Here is a 22,616-nt window from a genome sequence, read left to right as displayed (position 1 = left end):
ATTCAATAGTACCAGATTTGTGTTACAAGAACAATGCAATGATGACCATCATACTTGAACTGTTCGCTGAATAATATTAACTTTCAGCGAAATTGGTGGATTTCTTTTTTTCATTCAGATGTTTATCTCTGTCAATAAGGCACGAGCTAAACTATCCCGCCTGGTGACCATGGTAGTTAACGCGTCAAATCTATATGGTAGTACGCCGTGGCAAGACGGCTCGAATCCCGTTCGTTGAAAATATTTTTACCATCAGAATGTTGGCTCCCAGGGTAGGGGCGGTGGTGGTGTAACATTTCTAATCACTAGAAAGCGTACCAAAAGCCTGGTTTAAATTCCAAAACTCTCCGCAGTGCTCATATGGAGCGAGAGGTTATGACGCTCTTGATGGTGATTCGTCCGTCGGATGGAGACATAAAGCCTGAACTTGCCGCTATTCGACAGGAGTAGTCTGTGTGCTTGCACCGGGCTTCACCTTCTCCCTTCCTACTATTCATTCATTCATTTCGTCTCGTAAACTCCTCTGATGAGGTTGACGTCAGCAAGAGCATCCGGTCGTAAAAACTCGCACGAAGATTCATCTCACTTCACACCCGACCCCATAGAGAAACGGGACAAGTGTTGGGCATACAAATATGAGGTAGCCTTCCTCTGAGTATGAGGAATTATTTCTTAACAAATGGTGATCTTGGATGCTACGTTGTAGGTGTTTCTATTCCGGGCGAGTTGGCCGTGCGGTTAGGGGCGCGCTGCTCTGAGCTCGCATCCGGGAGACGGTGGGTTCGAATCCCACTGTCGGCAGCTCTGAAAATAGTTTTCTGTGGTTTCCCATTTTCACACCAGGCAAATGCTTGGTCTGTACCTTTATTAAGGCCACGGCCGCTTCCTTCCTATTCTTAGGCTTTTCCTGTCCGATCGTCGCCATAAGACATCTGTGTCCGTGTGACGTAAAGCAAATAGCAAAACAATAAATTAAAAAATGTGTTTCTGTGGCAGAGAGATGATTCGGTTGAGATGGAATTTCGTATGCTTGGTTCTTCATCATCATCATCATCTGTTTACCCTCCAGGGTCGGCTTTTCCCTCGGACACAGCGAGGGATCCCACCTCTACCGCCTCAAGGGCAGTGTCCTGGAGCTTCAGACTCTTGGTCGGGGATACAACTGGGAGAATGGCCAGTACCTCGCCCAGGCGGCCTCACCTGCTATGCTGAACAGGGGCCTTGCGGGGGATGGGGAAGATTGGAAGGGATAGACAAGGAAGAGGGAAGGAAGCGGCCGTGGCCTTAAGTTAGGTACCATCCCGGCATTCGCCTGGAGGAGAAGTGGGAAACCACGGAAAACCACTTCAAGGATGGCTGAGGTGGGAATCGAACCCACCTCTACTCAGTTGACCTCCCGAGGCTGAGTGGACCCCGTTCCAGCCCTCATACCACTTTTCAAATTTCGTGGCAGAGCCGGGAATCGAACCCGGACCTCCGGGGGTGGCAGCTAATCACGCTAACCATTACACCACAGAGGCGGACATGCTTGGTTCTTTCTCGACAAAATGCCTCTCATTCAACGAGGCGAAATTGTCATTGACTTCTCGCGAAGTGAATGCGATAACAGACAATCGTTGATGCTTCTCATTCACTGCAGTGTCCGACTCGCTGGCTGAATGGTCAGCGTACTGGCCTTCGGTTCAGAGGGTCCCGGGTTCGATTCCCGGCCGGGTCGAGGATTTTAACCTTAATTGGTTAATTCCAGTGGCTTGGGAGCTGGGCGTTTGTGCTGACCCAAACATCCCTGCAACTCACACACCACACCCTCCACCACACTAACACGCAGTTACCTACACATGGCAGATGCCGCCCACCCTCATCGGAGGGTCTGCCTCACAAGGGCTGAACCCGGCTAGAAATAGCCACACGAAATTAAAATTAAAAATTCAGTGCAGCGAGGTTGTCATTTTAAGGCAATCTAATGGCTTTAGACTGAACCAAGTTCTGCTGTCCCCTTTGATGTTTTCGCATTACATATATCTATCTATCTATCTAGGTGTTCTGCCTTATGGCAGGTCTTGTCATGGGATGAACCTCTTCCACTGTTGCCTGTCCTGCGCCAAGTTTTTCATGTCCGAATATTTATTTCCTTGGATATTGTCCAACATTTGATATTTTTTCCTTCCTCTTCCTCGTTTGCCTTTCACCATTCCTTCTGTTCCTTCTTTCAGTAAACAGTCCCTCCTCAAACAATGTCCGATCCAGTTCATTTTTCTCCTTCTAATGGTTTGTAACATACTTCGTTCTTCTCCAACTCTTCGTAATACCTCCTCATTCCTTACCCGGTCTTCCCATTTCACTCGTTCTATTCTCCTCCATACCCACATCTCTAGTGCCTCCAATCTTCTCTCATCTTTCTTTCTCAACGTCCAAGTCTCAGCGCCATACAGCGCTATGCTCCAAATGTAACACTTAGCAAGTCTTTTCCTCAAGTCTTTGTTTAGTGGTCCACAAAATAATTTTGATTTTTTCCTAAAGCCTTCTTTTGCTATGGCAATTCTTTTCTTAATTTCTGTTGTGCAATACATATCATCTCTGATCATACTTCCCAAATACTTGAAGTTACTGACTTGCTCTATTTCTTCTCCTCCTATACTAATATGACAACTTCTACCTTTTCCTCCAATTATCATACTTTTGGTCTTCTTCTTATATAGACATATTATAAAATGACAATTCTTCTGTTTACCATTACCCTCTAGGGTCGGTTTTTCTCTCGGACTCAGCGAGGGATCGCAGCTCTACCGCCTCCAGGGCAGTGTCCTGGAGCTTCAGACTCTGGGTCGGGGTTACAACTGGGGAGGATGACCAGTACCTCGCCCAGGCGGCCTCACCTGATATGCTGAACAGGGGCCTTGCGGGGGGAAGGGAAGATTGGAAGGGATAGATAAGGAAGAGAGAAGGAAGTGGCCGTGGCCTTAAGTTAGGTACCATCCCGGCATTTGCCTGAAGGAGAATTGGGAAACCACGGAAAACCACTTCCAGGATGGCTGAGGTGGGAATCGAACCCACCCCTACTCAATTGAGCTCCCGAGGCTGAGTAGACCCCGTTCCAGCTCTCGTACCACTTTTCAAATTTCGTGGCAGAGCCGGGCCTCTGGGGGTGGTAGCTAATCACACTAACCACTACACCACAGAGGCGACCGATAATGTATATATATATATATATATATATATATATATATAATGTTTTGTCTGTACATTGCTCAGAATTTGAAAAGGATGGTATTTCTGTATAGGTCATGTCCATAGTAACAAGAAAATGTACTTTTTACTTTTCCGTAATTTCTGTCTGTCTGTCTGTCTGTCTGTCTGTCTGTCTGTCTGTCTGTCTGTCTGTCTGTCTGTCTGTCTGTCTGTCTGTCTGTATGTGCACGCATCACGAGAAAACGGCTGAAGAGAATTTAATGAAAATCGGTATGTAAAGTCGGGGGATGAGCCGCTACAATCTAGGCTATAAATCATTTCATTCACGCTGAGTGAAATGGTAGTTTAGGGGAAGGCCTAAAATTTAATTATTGAATATTTATATTATTAGCAGTCTTATCGATAAATACTATATAACTAAAGTTATATAGAATTCAATTTCCAATAATTTATGTCTTATACATGTTTACCGTACCGGCTCTGATAACACAGATATTAATGAATTTGTATTTTTGTTGCTAAGTCCATATCAACGCCGAGCCACGAGAAAATGGGTCAACAGAATTGAATGAAAACCGCTATATAGAGTCGGGGAATAAGAAACTACAGTCTAAGCTGTAAATAATTGTATTTTCCCGAGATGAAATGGTAGTTTAGGGGAAGGCGCCTGAAATTTAATTTTTAAATACCGGTACCTATGTTATTGGTGCTATCGAAAAGTACGGTACTTCTTCTTCTTCTTCTTAATCTGTTTATCCACTTCCAGGATGGCTGAGGTGGGAATCGAACCCACCTCTACTCAGTTGACCTCCCGAGGGTGAGTGGACCCCGTTCCAGCCCTCGGGAATCGAACCCGGACCTCCGGGGGTGGCAGCTAATCACGCTAACCACTACACCACAGAGGCGGACAAAGTGCGGTACTACATAACAAAAGTTATAGACAATACAATTTCCGATCATTTATGTTTCATTCAGTTTTAGTGTACCGACTATGATAAGAGTGGTATTTCAGAAGGCCTACAATATCCAAAGCGCATAACACTGATCAACAATAACTTTACATTGACCATTGTTTGTTGTGATGTTCTTCGTGCCGCTCAACTCCGATAGATGCGATTACTACTGCGTACCGAGTATAACAGCCTGACTGAACATTGGCGGGAAATAACTAGGGAGTTGGAAAACTTTCTTCTTTAGCATGCCACTCCTCTGGTTCATACATTTTCTGATACTGCAGGTACGTAACACACTGGTTCATCATAACATTCGAGCTATTCAATCCCTACTCTGGGGCACTGATTGGAATGATAGTGTGCATATTTAATGGAATAATGACAGAGGAGTGAGTGTTGATGGCAGTCTGCGACCTGGTTGTTTCAGCTCTGGAACTTTGGACTGTTAGATCGGCACTGTAGTACAGTTCGTTGAAAGTGAGAAAGTGTGTGGTTTTTCATTTTTTTTTTTTTTTTGCTAGCTGCTTTACGTCGCACCGACACAGATAGGTCTTATGGCGACGATTGGACAGGGAAGGGCTAGGAGTGGGAAGGAAGCGGCCGTAGCCTTAATTAAGGTACAGCTCCAGCATTTGCCTGGTGTGAAAATGGGAAACCACGGAAAATCATTTTCAGGGCTGCCGACAGTGGGGTTCGAACCTACTATCTCCCGAATACTGGATACTGGCCGCACTTAAGCGACTGCAGCTATCGAGCTCGGTAGGTTTTTCATTTGATCGAATATTTTATATGATAACATTGCTTTCAATCGCTACATTCCTACTGACGTTTTTGTAATGACCTATGTTGAATTCAGTTAGGAAAACCACCAAGTCAGTCTTTCTGAGAATCCCGTAGCGAAGCACGGGTACATCAGCTAGTTCAAAATATTATTTTAATCTGTACATTTTCGTGTCTGGGATGTGGACATCGTCTCCATTTGCTCGCACTATAATGGCAGATGTAATGAGTGTACTATAATCTGGTGATTATTTACCGGGAGATAATGTTAGTTCATTTTTTCATGATATTATCTCCAGAGAAACATATTTCAGGCTATACATATTTTGTTTTTTTTCATAGTAGCTTGGAGCTTTGGACGTAGTTCAACCGGCTACACGTCCACACAGATAATAATTAGAGGAAATATCAAAACATTGATTATGTCACGTATACGTCTTTTTAATGCCTTTGCTGGCAGAACCTAGTATTTACAGTTCACTATGTGTTCTGGTATAGGCTAGAGCAATTTTGTTACTTTCGTTGATCTGTCTCTGTCTTATCCTTGGCTTTGACAATATGAAAGTGACTGAGGTATGAGCGATGCTAGTAATATCATTCCTTCTGCAGCCAGTTCCTGCTATGAATGTTGTGAAAATGTTGCTCATAGCGTCGCTTGGTGCATGCATTTCAGTGGGCTTGGCAGACTGATATTTAATAGCAACTTCTGGCTCGGTGAGGAAAGCAACGGGAAACTACCTAACTCCTCATTTCCCTTGTACGCCTCTTCAGTGATGCCTTGGCCATCTATGACAGCTGATGACAGAGCTGTTGAGGATCCAACCAGCCTTAGGGCTGAAGACTGAACATACATACATACATACACGTCTTTTTAACGATGGCTTCAACATTAATATTAACGATAATTTAAGCACTAATACTTCATTGTTACAACACAAGGATTTTATATTGTGGCTGTTCCTGACTCCTGTCCCAGTGTGTATCACCGATTAGATCATTTGCCAGACATAATCGATTGTGGAGTTTACGCCATCGCTTTTTCTACATTCGCCACTTCATCAGCATTCCTTCGGGAGAACATGACGGTCATGAAGGTATGAGATCTCACTTGAAAGAATTTTCGATCGTCAAAGGCTGTATGAATTTCGTTTGGTACATCAAAAAATGTTTAAATGAGCCGACCATCGAAAGTACTAAAACCACAGTCTAATATATACAATCGCGAAGCTCTAATAAGAGGAAGGTTCATCCACTTGACAGCTGGAGCGACACTAGCACCTCTAGCGGCGAGGTAGAGGCAACTTGCTAGCAGACAACAGGGTACGTATTACTACTACAGTCTAAAATGGTCACAACTTCTGAACCATTCATGCAAATAATGTCCTGACAATGTTATTGTAATCCTTATGGAATAGTGGAGGAGGTCAAACAATTTATTTCGATGAGCAGTTAGAGGATAGCTACGAAATATTTATTTAATTTTAAGGAGTTCTTTTTACCGCGGACTATAGCATAAAATCGCTTCTAGAGGGCAACCGCTTGGAAATAGGTATACACTATCGCAGACTTTTTGCAGAGGTTTCTATACTCACCGCTTGGAAATAGGTATACACCATCGCAGACTTTTTGCAGAGGTTTCTATACTCTATAATTCGTACGCTGATACTTGGGGTCTATCGTTGACGGTTGAGGCATCGTAAGCCAGGAAAGCAAGTGACCGACCGACCATTTTGTCTGTTTCTTCGTTTTTACCGTATATCGGATCTATTATTTCACGAGCTTCGAAATATTTGTATATTCAGAAATATAAGTTATTAGCACATGTTAATGTTATTGGTTTTACGTCCCACTAACTACGTATTTGAGCACCTTCACCACCGAACTGAGACAGGATCGAACCTGCCAAGTTGGGCTAAGAAGGCCAGCGCTCAACCATCTGAGTTGCTACTCACCCCGGCTATTAACACATAACACCAATTTTATAGTGGTTCACTAAGTGAACAGTGTTCGTGTTGTCAGTATCTAAAGTAGAACCACTGTACTCATGGGCGCCCGCAGAATCTTTTCCAGGGGGGGGGGGCACATTAACAATTTTCTTGAATATAAAAACCAATATAACATCAGCAACATTAAATTGTTTACAGAAACTTCCAGTTATAACATATGCTAGATGACTGTCAGTAATTTCAGTTTATGAAATAATCTGGTATGATATTAAACAATTGAACATCAACATCTTTAGAATTCCAGGGGCACTTGCCCCCCCTTGCGGGCGCCCATGACTGTACTGATTAAAATGCAGTCAACATATTGTGGAAACGCGTGCGGCGCTATAAATTGTCTGTACGTAAAATAACTTCTGTGAGACAAAATTACGGCACCTCGAGTCTCAGAAAACCGTAAATATTGTGAGTGAGACGTAACACAAATAACATTATTATTATTTTGCATATTATAAAGACAATCACGACAACAACCATCATAGTTTGCTACTGTGATGGCATAACAATACTTCCTCGTCGGCAATGCTTGGCTGTTGATACGCTTTGTTATAAACTCTTTAATATCTCCATTACAGCTCGTACGGTAAAAATGTCTCACCGGGCGAGTTGGCGGTGCGGTTAGGAGCGCGCAGCTGTGAGCTCGCATCCGGGAGATAGTGGGTTCGAACCCCACTGTAGGCAGCCCTAAAGATGGTTTTCCGTGGTTTCCCATTTTCACATCAGGTAAATGCTGGGGCTGTACCTTACGTAGGGCAATGGCCGTTTCCTTCCCATTCCTAGGCCTTTCCTGTCCCATCGTCGCCATAAGACCTATCTGTGTCGGTGCGACGTAAAGCAAATACCAAAAACAAAATAAAAAAAACAGTGTCAGATATAAATGAATGAATGGAAATTTTATTTTCTATAATTATTGTTTTGTGCTAATAGCCGGGCTGAATAGCAACTCAGATGGTAGAGCGCTGGCCTTCTTAGCCCAACTTGGCAGGTTCGATCCTGTCTCAGTCCGGTAGTGAAGGTGCTCAAATACGTAGTTAGTGGGACGTAAAACCAATTACATTAACATTCTCTTCTTAATTCTCAATCCTAAGATTGGTTGGCAGCAATTCGCCTTCTCCACTCTTCTCTGTAATCCGCTAATCTCTTCATTTCCACATATGAGCCTGTTCCTACGTCATCTCTGATCTGTCTTGAATATTGCAGTCTAGGTCTTCCTCTTCCTCTTTTACCTTGAATCTTTCCTTCTATGACATTAACTATGAATCCATTGTGCCTATAGAGATGGCCAATTAACTGGTCTCTTCTTTTTCTTATTGTTGCTAAAAAGGTTCTTTTTTCACTTAATCGTCGAAGAACTTCTTCATTGGTGAGTTTTTCTGTCCATGAGATCTTTTCCATCCTCCTCCAGCACCACATCTCAAATGCTTCCAAACGTTTCTTATCACATGCACTAATAGTCCATGTTTCTGAACCATACAAGGCCACACTCCAGACATAGCACTTAATAAAACTCTTCTTGGTCTCCACATTTAAATTCCTTGATGTAAGTAGTATCCTTTTCTTGTAAAAAGCAATTTTTGCTTGGGAAATTCTGCTCTTTATGTCGACTGAACTTTTGCCATCTGGAGTGATTTTATTTCCTAAGTAGGTAAAGGCATTTACTTGCCTTAGTGGTATATCACTAATTCTTATGTCAACTGCAATATGCTGGCGGTTGCGTACCATAATTTCGGTCTTTTTTGTATTAATTTTCATGTTATACTTATCTCTCAATATCGTATTCATTCTTATTAATGCACTTTGTAGTTTCTCTTCGTTCTGCTCTATGACAGCTATGTCATCAGCAAATCTTATCATTTTGATTTCTACTCCATTTATCTTTATCCCTTCCATTTCCTCTTTGCATTCTCCCATTCCTTTCTCAATGTACAGGTTGAACAGCACTGGTGACAAATTACATCCCTGTCGTACTCCTTTTTTATATAAGCTTCCCGTACTTCACCATTTATGTTTATGATACCTCTTTGGTTGTTATAGAGTTCGTATACTATTCGTCTATCTCTAAAATCTAAACCAACACTACTCATAATCTTCATTAACATATTCCAGTTCACATTATCAAAAGCTTTTTCTAAATCCACGAATGCAATAAACAAAGGTTTCCTTACATCTAGCATTTTGTCTATAACCTGTCGTAGTGTTAGAATAGCTTCTCGTGTGCCTCTATTCCGCCTAAATCCAAACTGATCTTCAGCCAAGTGTGGTTCAATTTTATTGCTTATTCGGTTATATATTATTCTTGTCAATATTTTTGACATGTGCGACAACAGACTCAAAGTGCGATGTTCTTCACATTTTAGAGTTCCAGGTTTCTTTGGATAGGGATAATGAGAGACTTTATAAAATCATCTGGGATTTCTCCGGTTTCATATATTTCCGTGATCAGTTTAAAAATATAGCCGTGTGTTTCATCATCTAGTCTCTGTATCATTTCCCCAGTTATTTCATCGCATCCTGGCGCTTTATTAGGTTTCAATTCTTTCACAGCCTTGAGGTATTCTTCTTTTGTTGAAGAGGGTCCCATTTGGTCTCTTGTTATGTTGTCTTCATTTTCAAGTTCATTTATGTCAGTAGGATCTTCATATAATGTTTCTATGTATCGCTTCCATCTTTCCCCCACTTCTTTGCTCTCAGACAGCAGTTTCCCATTTTCACCTAATATGGTGTTACTACAGCCATTGACTGTCCTGAATTGTTTGTTAATCAATTCATAAGCAGTTTCCATGTTTCCTTTCTCCATTCTTTCTTCTATTTCTTTGCATTGTCTCATTATATATTCTTCCTTAGCCTTTTTTGCTTCTCTGTTGACTAGGTTTCGGAGTCTTTTATAGTTTGCGATTCCTTCTTCACTCTTTGAGTTTTTAAATTTCCTCCTTTCCTCTATGAGTTCAAGCACGTAATCTGTAACCCATGGTTCTCGTGCTTGTTTCGTCGTTTTCCCTATTGCCTGATGTGCAGCTTCTATGATAGAGTGTTTAAGGCCCGTCCATTTCTCATTTATTGTGCCATTGGGTATTTCTGCGACGTTCTGTTTTACCAGTGTTTGGTAGTTTTCCTTGATTCTGTTTTGTTTTAGTTTCCTCACATTATATCTGCAATATTTTTTCGCGTCTTTTCTCTTCTTTCTTAGTCTTAAATCAGTTTTTAACAATACTAGGTTGTGGTCACTCGCTACATCAGCCCCAGGATAGCTTTTGCATTGTTTGACTTGGTTACGGTATCTTTCCTTTACCATAATATAATCTATTTGGTATCTCGCTTTATCTCCAGGTGCAGTCCAGGTGTACCTTCTTCTCTTGTGCTGTTTGAACAAGGTGTTTGTAATTATTAATTAATTAAGAAATGACAGAGGACAACAACATTAACATTATTATGTGCTAATAACTAATTTCTGAATATACAAATATTTCGAAGCTCGTGAAATAATAGGCCTACAGTATTCATAATCCGATATACAGTAAATACGAAGAAAGAGACAAAAATGTCGGTCGGTCGGTCGGTCGGTCACTTGCTTTCTTGACATACGCTGCGTGAACTATCAACGATAGACCCCAAGTACCAGCGAACGAATTGTAGAGCACAGAAACCTCTACAAAATAGTCCGCTTGCCCTCTAGAAACGATTTTATGTTATAGTCCGCGGTAAAAAATCTCTTTAAAGGCCGGTCTCCACTGATTAACATTTAACAACAACATGTTAAATGTTAATTGGTGACACCATCAACATATTAAATGTTAAATGTTGAATACTGTTTCATTTAACATTGTGTTCACACTTAATAAACATGTTAAACTCGACTTTGTTTGTATATAGGTATATCATCATATCAGTTTGCGGTAATACATTTAGGTGGTGTCTAGCATTTTCAAACAGGGACAATGGACTCAGATGAAGAGGATTTGGCCTTTGTTATTGCCACTGCTGCTTCTTGTTATGATTTAGAAATTCAGTTTTATTAGAAACATTTCCTCCCCTCACCCTGCTCATTGCTTCAAAAGCGAACCTCTTTGAAGAATAAACTTCGTCCGCTCCCGCTCCCGCCCCCCGACTTCCGACTTCCAACTTTTCTGATTTCGTTGCAATACTCGACTGTACAGGGAGCGGAGGGACGCTAGGTTTTTTTTGGATGCACTCGCGGAGATAATTATAGATAATTTAGAGTTCCTGGAAACTGCGCGCTTTCTTCGCTTTATCTCTGTATTCCTTTGATGAGACATCCCACAAACAAGGCCTCAAGGTCCAAAGTAATCTTGCTCCACTCCATTTCTGACTATAAATTTTAGTATAGTGCAGAGAGAACGACACGCGTGCGCGTACCGGTACTGTATTTGTAGCTTATAACAAAGCAAAGAGAATGAGTGTTACGGAGTGTTGTAACTATAATCCTACTTCACGAGAAGCAAGTCGTTTGCGTCGTTTGGCTATCTGTTGACATGGAAACGGCAAAGAAGTTGCCGAAGCTGTGCCAACATCTCACGAACAACGAATTGACTTGACATGTTTTCCACTTGGAGCGGAAAACACGCCAGCATGTTAAAAGTGTTAACCTGAACATTCTGAGTTAACATGCAAAGTCAATTGGAAGACACAATCACAATATACATGTCAATTGTAACATGTTAAATTTAAATGTTGGTGTTAAATGTTAATCAGTGGAGACCGGCCTTAAGATTAAATAAATATTTCGATATTATCCTCGAACTCCTCATTGAAATAAATTGTTTGACCTCCTCTAGTATTTTATAAGGATTACAATAACCTTGTCAAGACATTATTTGCATGAATGGTTCAGAATTTGTGATCATTTTAGACTGTAGTGGTAGTAAGTGAAAGTACAGCGTTTCCTCCACCTCGCCGCTTGGAGCGCTGTAGTCGCCTCGGATGAAAAATATCATCAGAGCAAGACCGACTCCAATCCTCAGACCGTAATGCTATTCTCGATTTTTCAAAGATGGCGAATCGAGTAGCCGGATATGTTGGAAATGTGGGTTTGCTTTGGTTTGTTGTAATTGTATGTAGTCGGTGTGATTTCATGAAAGTTAACGAAACTTTTTAGTTTCTTTGTAGAATATAAGTGTGCGAGTGTATTTATATGAGTCAGTGGATACTTAGGATTTGTAATTATATGCAGTAATGTGAGAATGTGCTTGTTTGGATTGGGTTGTAAACCAGGTTTAAGTCTAACTATGGCAATGCCTCTCATACAACTAAGTTTTCTACGGAATAAAACATTAAGAGAGAAATGGATTAGGAATATACATCGTGATTATTTTGAAGTCGATGAGAAAACTGTAGTGTGCAAAAAGTCCGAGGTTAGGGAAGACTTTTCTCTAATTCCAAACGGTGAACCTATTCGTGTTCTTCGAAAAATATTACCGTAATTTAGATAGAATATAATTGATATTGTGATATTCGGCCAGTGTCTATGTGCTTCAAAGTGTCGAGTGATTTAGATGCAAGTATATTTTACAATAATCTGTGGTTGCCTGCGAAAATGTTTGCTGGATCTTGTAGTATAACAAAACTTACAAGTGTGACAGATGGAGCAAACTGTACTCTGATACACAGAAGAAATAGTGACTTGGAGGGATTAGCTGGGTTTGTAACGCAGGTTTTTACACTACGAACGCCTTCCGATTCATGCTGTGTTTATCTGTTACCAAGCAAACTACACCGAACTGAAGCTCGTTCGTGTGGTTAAATATATGTGTTTAGAGTCAATAGAGTTTTTGCACTCATATTCTTTAATGGGTAAAAACCTATTATATTTTAAGTTTCTGAACTTTTCATTACTAAGGTTACTATCATTGTGTGAAGTGTTCCTTTCCCATATCTCAACATTATGTTAGAATTACCAGGGCCGTTCAATGGGTTAACATAATAATTTCGGTTGTACTCGGGCTGAGTGGCTCAGACGGTTAAGGCGCCGGGCTTCTGATCCCAAGTTGCAGTCCGATGGTATTTGCAGGTGCTCAAATACGTCAGCCATGTATCGGTATATTTACTAGCACGTAAAAGAACTCCTGCGGGACTACATTCCGGCACTTCGGCGTCTCTGAAAACCGTAAGAAAGGTAGTTAGTGGGACGTAAATCTAATAACATTATTATTTCTGGTGTACTTCCCTTTCATTGGGTACTGAATATAATAAATTGTCCACCACTTCAAAACTAAGGCAGCAAATTATGTTTCATAGTTCTCATGAGGACGAATAAATTCAGGTATTTTGCATCTTAATTTATTTTTAAACATTCAGAATGATGTATTAAATACCGGTATCATTTTAACAGTTTTATAATGTATAATATATTCATCTATCCAGCGATGTGAAATCTAAGAGAAAGCATATTTGACTATTTTAAATTTCTAAATAATCAGATTGTTGTTCTCTTTTCTAGTAGAATATAATTTTAAAAGATTCTAGTTGATTATTCGTGGTGCGTACTTTTTGGTGAAGCATTTTCATGTGTTAAAGAGATTTTCCCTATGATGTTACATTTATCATGTTAAATTACCTCCGTTTGCACAATATGTACGTGATATTTTCGTATTAGCCAATACAAGCAATCCGGCTACTTCGGCCGCCATGTTATTTTGATATTACGGTCTGAGGATTGGAGTCGGTCTTGATCAGAGCTTCACGACTGTATATATTAGACCAAATACAGTAGAGACAATACGCGACACTCAGCGAGATATCGAGAGACAGCTATTAGAGCTCTCTCTAGCGTATTGACCTGAGAACGACTGATTCTGTCATAGGAGCACGTGTATTTGTGTGTGAAGTTTAGGTGTTATTTATGGGTTTTCAGTGAGTTGACATAATTAAACAGTAGCGTGTGTCATTCCTTGATATCTCCTCTCAACATGAGGGGAAAGGTATGTGCTGTGTTTGGCTGCAGTAACTATGAACTAGATTTTTTTTGCTAGGGGCTTTACGTCGCACCGACACAGATAGGTCTTATGGCGACGATAGGATAGGAAAGGCCTAGGAGTTGGAAGGAAGCGGCCGTGGCCTTAATTAAGGTACAGCCCCAGCATTTGCCTGGTGTGAAAATGGGAAACCACGGAAAACCATTTTCAGGGCTGCCGATAGTGGGATTCGAACCTACTATCTCCCGGATGCAAGCTCACAGCCGCACGCCTCTACGCGCACGGCCAACTCGCCCGGTCTATGAACTAGAGAAGAATGCGCGGTCTTTCTTCAGTTTCCCTCGTAACAAGAAAATGTAAGTAATATTGTGTTTGCATATATATTCTTCCAGTGGCAAAGAGATTTTTATAGTACTTCATAATCTTCTGACCTGCTCGACCCATATTTTAACTTGCTTAAAATATAATACGCATATTTTATTGTATAGTGCAGCAGTTAACATTCAATACCGATGTGTTGTTGTAGGTGTGATCTGTGGGTTTGATTTAATTCAGGAAAATACATATGCATATGAGTGTGGCTGGTTGTGTTCCAAGTTACCCCATTTGGAATGCCGCAATGCGTCGTCAAGCACTGAAGAAAATATGGGTGATTTAAGAAATGTACATATTTTGTTGAAACAATATGATGATGCAAATTATGGCAAGTATTGCTAATAGGGAAAGTTTGAATGTTTTTGAGGCTAAACTTATAGATTTTTATGTTAGTAGGCTTCAAGTTAAAAGGAAAATTGTCCAGCTCTTAAATGTAAATTCATTGAATCATGTGTGTAAGGAATGTGCCGATATTTTTTTGACAAGTGTTTTAATATGATGATGGTAAGGTAAGGGTTATTCTGCCCGAAGGCAAGTTCGAACCTCCGCAGAGGTGTTCCTGAGGCGGAGTTTACGTGCGGTAGGGTGGCCAGTTCCTTTCCGCTCCTCCATTCCCTTACCCCCACCAACAGCGCGTGGCAACCCATCCAACTCCTAACCACGCCCAATGTTGCTTAACTTCGGAGATCTCACGGGATCCGGTGTTTCAACACGGCTACGACCGTTGACATATGATGGTGCAATGCTTTTAAATGAAAAAAAGAAAAATCTAGCCGTGAACGTTCAGGCAGGAATTCTAAAGCTAGCAAGGTAATGCATAAATGAAAGATCGAACCCTTTCACAGCAGTCCATTTCACATCTTGATTATATGTCTAATTTCAGTTTTTAAATAATAACCTGTTAAATAATTCTTCATTCATTTATCCAGAATTGCTTTAGCAACTTTGAAGTTCATATCTTAGTAACACTTTCTTTCTAGACGTTATTTATTTATCCATTTCCGTATATACATTTTCACTGATATTTGAATTTAGCGCGAATTTTCAGGTCAAGACACCAGGAGCCCCACTTGCGACTTGTCTCCCATTTTAACAAAGCTAAATCCGGAAGTGTCGCGTATTGTCTCTACTGTACTTGATTAGACTGTGCTAAAACTCCACGAGGAAGACGAAAAGAGTAAACAAAAGCATAAGTGGCAAAGATAGTATACGCAGTTACAGAGACAAGCAGCTGAAGCTTAAAACGATACGTTCCAAGAAAGTTGAATTGAGAAAAAAAAATCACATGAAAGGGAGAGTAATTCGCAGACCTCTACGTCTAACATAAGATTGTCAGAAGTCACGGAGAGAATGAGACAAGTTAAGTTAAAGACATGGGACGAGACAATCATGGCTCCCCTTTACGCTCTTTTAGCAAGAGGTCACCTACTTATAATGAACCGAACAATAAATCACTTTCGCTAGAAAAGTGATCTTGTTCAGTATGTTCTTTAGACAGTGCCTGGTAGTAATTCCTCACTTTTACAGACCAGGTGTTTTCCAGTAAATAATATTATACTTTATGGCTAAAATTAAGATGTAACTTCACCGAACGGCTTCTAAACCTAGAAAACGGCGAAGTAGGCCAAATAGCACTATTGAGATTCAACAAAACAATACCGGTATTTCAAAAAAATTACATTATTCAACTGGTTCTTCTTTTCATCCAAGTCAGAGTACAATGTTTTCCAAAGTAGCACCTTTTTTGCCCAAGAAACGAACAAGTTAACTTTAGATACATTGGTTGTGACAGAAACCTGGGTAAAAAGTGAGGAGGCGAAATACTATAATATACCAATTATAGAAGCATATTTTCACACAGAGACGGGAAAGCTGGAGGTGGCTTAGGGATTTACATTTCGCACTTTTGGAAAGTAAATGTGAAAATGAATTGTGAACTTGTTCATAGCTTGATATGGGTTGAAATTTATAGGGATAAATTTAGTAGTAATAAATATAAAGGTATTGATTCAATTGCAGGATATAACCCAAATAGGAATAAAGCCACACCATTTCTAGCATCCCTCGAAAATTTTCTAAGTAAAACAACTAACAATTTATGCCTATTTTTGGGTGACACGAATATTGATATCTTAACCAGTGACCAACTAAAAAGAAAACACATGAACCTGCTTTTTTGCTATGATTTCAAGCAATGCAATAATGTACATCCAACACGAATATGTGATACCACAAGCACTTTAATAGATCATGTGTCTATAAATAATTCTGGAATATATTATTATTTATCAAATGTTGGTAGTTATATAAGTGACCATAATATATTAATATTTGATACTCTTTTGTCAAATTCTAAATCTCCATCACAATCGTTTGAAATGAAAAGGCTGAAAGAAACTAATGTAGAACGAAAAGATGGTAGAGCTGAAAGTAGTAATATCACTGAACATAACACAGAAGTAATAAACAACACTACTAGTAGGATTGACATAATATATAATTCCTTTATTGACGAACTACCACTTAGTACACAAAGACAGAAAGCACAAAGTCATCGAACACAAAGAACCGGTAGCTCGACATGGATATCATCTGAACTTCTCAGCCTTATTAAGGGACGTGACATTTTACGTGCAAAACTTTAAAATCCCACCCTAAAGAATAACATCAATCTCAATAAGAAATATCGCAAGTCTAGAAACAATGTAACAAATTTAAAAATAGCTTAAAAACAAATATTACTCTGAAAAATTTAGAATTCATAACAAGAAACCAAAGGAAAGATGGAAAATAATCAATGAAATCATACATAACAGAAAAACAACAAAAGCCGATAATTGTACGTCTCTAGAAATAGATAACAAGATCATTACAGACAGTCAGGAAATATGTATCATTAAATTTATATTTTTCAAATATTGCTAAAACCCTGGCTTCAGCAATCCTTCCCCAGAGCACTGAAACACTTGTGGTTCCTAGTTACTTGAACTCATTTTACCTATACCCAACTGATGAAACAGAAGTAAGATCTATAATATCAAATCTAAAAAACAAGAGTAGCTGTGGGCAGGATGGTATAACTGCCAACTTTCTAAGAGAATTGAAGGATTCTTTGAGCGGGATGCTAACGGAGATCATTAACGAATCCTTGGCATCTGGTACATTACCTAGTGAGATAAAAGTAGCTTAAGTAGTTCCTGTCTTCAAGGGTGGGGATGGGAGGAATCCTAGTAACTATAGGCCTATCCGTAGAGGCATGTTGTTTTCGCATTAACGATAAACGCGACAAAAAAATTGGAAGCAATTTTGCGATATATTTATAGATCATATGTTTCTGGTCAAGAATATGAGGATATTATGTTCGCGAATTAAAGCGAATTAAAGCGATAAGCCCATTTTAAAGCGAAATTCAATTATTTCGCGATAAGCGCGATATTACAGCGAAATCTGTAGTATATAAAGAAATTGACATTTTGTTCCAAGATTATGTATGGAAAGAAAAGGAAGAGCGAACAAAGATTCATCAACAGGAAAGAAATATGTTACCATTAATGTTCTGGAAAATCTCTTTAAGACATGGCATCAAAAGGGGTTGGCTCCAGGCTTCTTCCTAAACGAAATGTTTGGGATGTTGTTGCTGTGGTGGCTGGTAATCCCAGCCCAGCCTGTCTCCTCACGGCATTGTGCAATCATGGAATCCCTAATGACGTCTAGAAGCAGCACAATGGGCGTGTATCTGTCAAAAGGTGTCACCAGAGTGCAGCATAACCACAACAGGTCCCATACGTAATGCGGCTAATGGCGAATGTTAAATCAATTTTATAGTTTATAACATTTACAAGCGTGAATAATGCCAAGTACGTGCTGCTGTGTACCACTGTGTAAAAACAGAGGAGTGCATAGGTTTCCAAAGGATTCCAGTTTGAGAAAACAATGGATAAAACAAATTCGGCGGATTAAATGGAATCCAACTGACAGCAGTGTTGTTTGTTTCGACCATTTCGCACCCAAGGATTATATACGCTCTACATGGCGAGGTAGGACATGTAATTCAATCATCAGTAACATAGTTTAGAAACTAATGGTCCCTTAAATGCCTGATTGGTACTTAACCCCTTAAGCGGGGAGCTCGGTACACACTAGCTCACTCTCAGGTGGGGAGCGATTTCCCTGATTTAAGAGAATATTTACTTGATTAAAAACAATCTTAGACTAAAATGAACTATTGAAGGGCCAACAGAGAAATATTTACTTGAATATAATGTATTTCATTGTTGAAAAATTCGATTATTTTAATTTTTCAATACTTTGTGCAAAAACGTACTATGTGCTTTCACGCTGTGATATCGAAATTGCTTCTTCCTAACAGCAAAGCTCTGGGTTTTGTTTATACAGTAACTTTCACCTGAATATTTTAGGCAGTTTACTATCAATCTCTGCCTGGAAATAAATGATTCTGTATATGTAATTGTAGATTTACAAAGTTTACGTGTACTTAAAAGATGTATAATGGAATAAATTATAATGCGAAATTTTCTGTTATTTTGGCTAGCGCTTTCGAGGGATCAAGTTTATATAGCCTCCCTACAATTACTAAGTGACATAAACGGACTATATTACACCAAAATACAGGTAATATTTACAGTATTTACAGTCTTCACAGTGTTATGTCTTTTACAGCTGTTCATTATGATACGCACGGAAGTAGGTCATGTTATATAACCTGTCTCGCCTTCGCATAATTTATATAATTCCGTTCCGAAACGCGATCGTTTTCTTGTTATGTGAACTTTCTACCCTAGCCACTCTTTTCATAGCAAGAGGTTCTCATCAATTGACAATTTGACATCAGGGGTATAAGCTTCCGAAAATTTTGCTAACAGGTGGTCAAATACTGCATTTATCTCGTATATTTTTGGAGGAAGTTGTGCATTATTCACCTAGTTGTCAGAGATTTATACAAAGCTGTGGACGAAAATATAATAATAATAATAATAATAATAATAATAATAATAATAATAATAATAATAATAATAATAATAATAATAATAATAATAATGTTATTGGCTTCACATCCCACTAACTACTTTTACGGTTTTCGGATGCACTGAGGTGCCGGAATTTAGTCCCGCAGGAGTTTTTTTGCATACCAGTAAATCTACTTACAAGAGGCCGACGTATTTGAGCACCTTCAAATACCACCGGTCTGAGCCAGAATCGAACCTGCCAAGTTGGGGTTAGGAGGCCGGCCAGGCCACTCAATCTGGCGAGAAAAAAGTATCTGCTGTGTCATTAGCTCATAGAAAATAGGCGTAGTGAACAAGCGATTGCGAGGAATAGTGTTCTAATTTAGGTTTCTGTACAATCCCCTGCGGCAACATTATGGCCATAAGAAGCTTTATTTAGTCCTTATTTGTTCGGACACGGTCTTGATCTCGATTCCTCCCTTTCGTCTTACTAAACTGGGTTTTATGTGCGATTTCCTGCTCGGCATCTTTTGTCTGTTCAGCTATGTCCTGGCATATCTCGTCATAAAAAAGTAATTAAAATATTTGGCTCAGTTTTGTTTTCCCTAAAAACACTCTTTACATCATGATGGAAATTTGGATGAAAGCGGGAATTTCTTTGTTCATTTTCAGTATAAGTTGACGAAGAACTTGCAATGGTTGGATTGCAATCAGTCTTATCGTCACAACTTTCACCGTCATGATCGCTACTTGAACTGGAATCGAACATGTTTTGTCTCTTTTGTGACTGCTGAATATTCGCATCAGCTACGCCCAAACCCTGTATATTCGAGCTTGCAGTACTTATTCCAGGTAATTTCCTGTCACTTACGAATTCCCCTTCGGCAGAACTTACTTCACTAATATCACAAATCTCCCCACTAAATTCCAACATTTCGCTTATCATGACCCGTAAATCATCTTCCTCTAACAGTGGGGGCCGGTAATTCGTTATAGATATTTTAGCGGAAAAAAGTAAGAAAAAGGATCGAATAGAACCTTGTCTCAGCAGTTTGGACGGAAATCATAAAATATGACTGTATTACGGATGCGAACGATAATAAAATGCTGTGTAACTCGCGATAAACACACACTCCAGTCGTGAAGGAAGAACTCAAGACTGCGGATATTAAATCAGGTCACAGTTCTAAAATGTCATCAGAGAGGTCTGTTCAGTGTCATAATCTCCAGAAATTCCTTCTACAGCAATATTATTACATCCAACGGACGATTAGGCGATGAGCTAAAGCATCAGCGGAGAGCTATTAGGCCTTAGGTCGTTCTTGCTCGGACGTCAGTTGTGTTCTTTATGTTGCAACTCATGGATGACACATTGCTACTGGGAGGACATAGTTGAAAAAAATCACATCAGAGGGCAGACTCATCCGAAATACGCTGCTGAAAAGGAAATAAACATCTGCAGGCAGGCAACTGAGAAAAAAATTGAATCGGCGGTTATATCCGCGTTCCCCACCGAGCAAGCGACTTGTAGCCGCGGATCTCGCCGCATCGCCCACCGAACGGGTTAATTAATCGCCTCAGGAAATTCCTCTTTAATTCTAACCTTTAATCCTGTGCATATAACAGGCATGCGCAGTAGGCCTACAATCATTGCCCTATATATTATAAAGATCTGCAGAATCATAGCTACTTTTAACTTATTGACATTAAATCTTAATCCCAAAATACGATCTGCAATTCCATAACATACCACAATGCGTTCATTTTCAGGAGGCAATATACCTCTTAAGAAGACCTTGAAGAAGACAGCTGTGCCTTCAATATTTGCATGGACAAAAGCAAAGGAGGGCAGTGAAACAGCAAAGAAACGAAAAGAGAGTCATGACAAGAGACAGTTACTGTTAATCCAAGGAGGCAAAGATAGTATAGATACCTCTAAAGGGACTGATCTTCTCACAGCCTATCAGCAACATGATATTATTTTAAATGATGGTTCCCCCACACGACTACCTCCTTCGGCTCCCCTCCAAGCGCGGTTGATCTCACGCTATGTGGTAGCTTTCTGGCTCCCATCATCACATGGAACACTTTATCCGATACCTTTCCTTAAGACCATTTTCCTATTTTTATCACATATGGTATAGGCAGCCCTATTCCCCACACTTATGCATCAGCACGCGTGGGCAATATCCGAGCACTCCGTAACTTTGACGCTCAAATATACAACACCTATCTCTTTACCCACCTCAAACAATTAAATGATCATCCATTAACATATTCAACATTAATTACAATTCTGAGCGATTATATAAATACTTTTCACCCCTACAAATCGGTAACAAACTATACCACTCGCCCCTTCCAAGGTGTTTATTGGTGGGACAGAGAGTGTCATCAGCTGATACTAACGCGTCGCACACTATTCCGAAGCTTGGAGAGAGTTTATTACGTCCCTTTCTACCCATATCCCATCTACTCAACTGTGGAATGCAATCCGTGCCCTTACCCGTGTATCACAACATTCAATACCAAAGCCAGTTCCCAGCCCAGTTCTATTCCCATTCCGTAATTCTTTAACTCCTGATTACACAGTCCCACTACCCATCTTCACTGAACCTTCATCGCGTCCTCAATTTACAAATTTACTCCAACCTATTAATTTACGGGAATTAGACATGTCCCTCACTAATGCCTCTAATTCTTCACCTGGTCCGGATTATATCACGTACAATATGCTGCGCTTATTGCCCGAACGAGCTAAACAGGTTTTTCTTACCTTCTATAATAATATCTGAATAACTACCCATACACCCACTTCGTGGAATGAATTCTTGTTAATACCTATCTTAAAACCCCAAAAATATCATCTGACCCCGCCAGTTATCGTGGCATTGTTTTAGGGTCGTGTATCCGTAAGACTTTCTTAAAAATTATATTCCAACGCTTAGTATGGGCTTTAGAACATTATAATCTGCTTCCTAAAACCCAATATGCGTTTCTGAAAGGGAAAAGCACACAAGACCCAATAAATACTCTTATTATTGACATCCTATTAGCCAGACATCGAAAACACAGTACTATTGCAATATTTTTGGACATTAAAAGAGCTTATGACTCTGTTCCCCTTCACCTCCTTTGGGAAAAACTTGCATTAAAGGGTTTCCCTCTCAGATTCATATACCTTATGAAACAATTATATACTTATCGTAAATTGACAATTAAATCCCCTACACATCACATTCCCAGTCGCCAATCGTCACATGGGCTCGCTCAGGGAGATATACTAATTGGGCTATATTTTGCCCTTTACATAAGTGACCTCGAACAAATTATCTTACACTCTGCTAGATTATTAGTATATGCGGATGATTTTGTTTTATATTTCTCTCATCATACTATAGATGCGTGTAAAACCGTTTA

This window comes from Anabrus simplex, chromosome 1 (assembly GCF_040414725.1).
Source record: "Anabrus simplex isolate iqAnaSimp1 chromosome 1, ASM4041472v1, whole genome shotgun sequence".
In the NCBI taxonomy this organism is placed as follows: Eukaryota; Metazoa; Arthropoda; class Insecta; order Orthoptera; family Tettigoniidae; genus Anabrus; species Anabrus simplex.
This window is presented reverse-complemented; position numbering follows the sequence as displayed.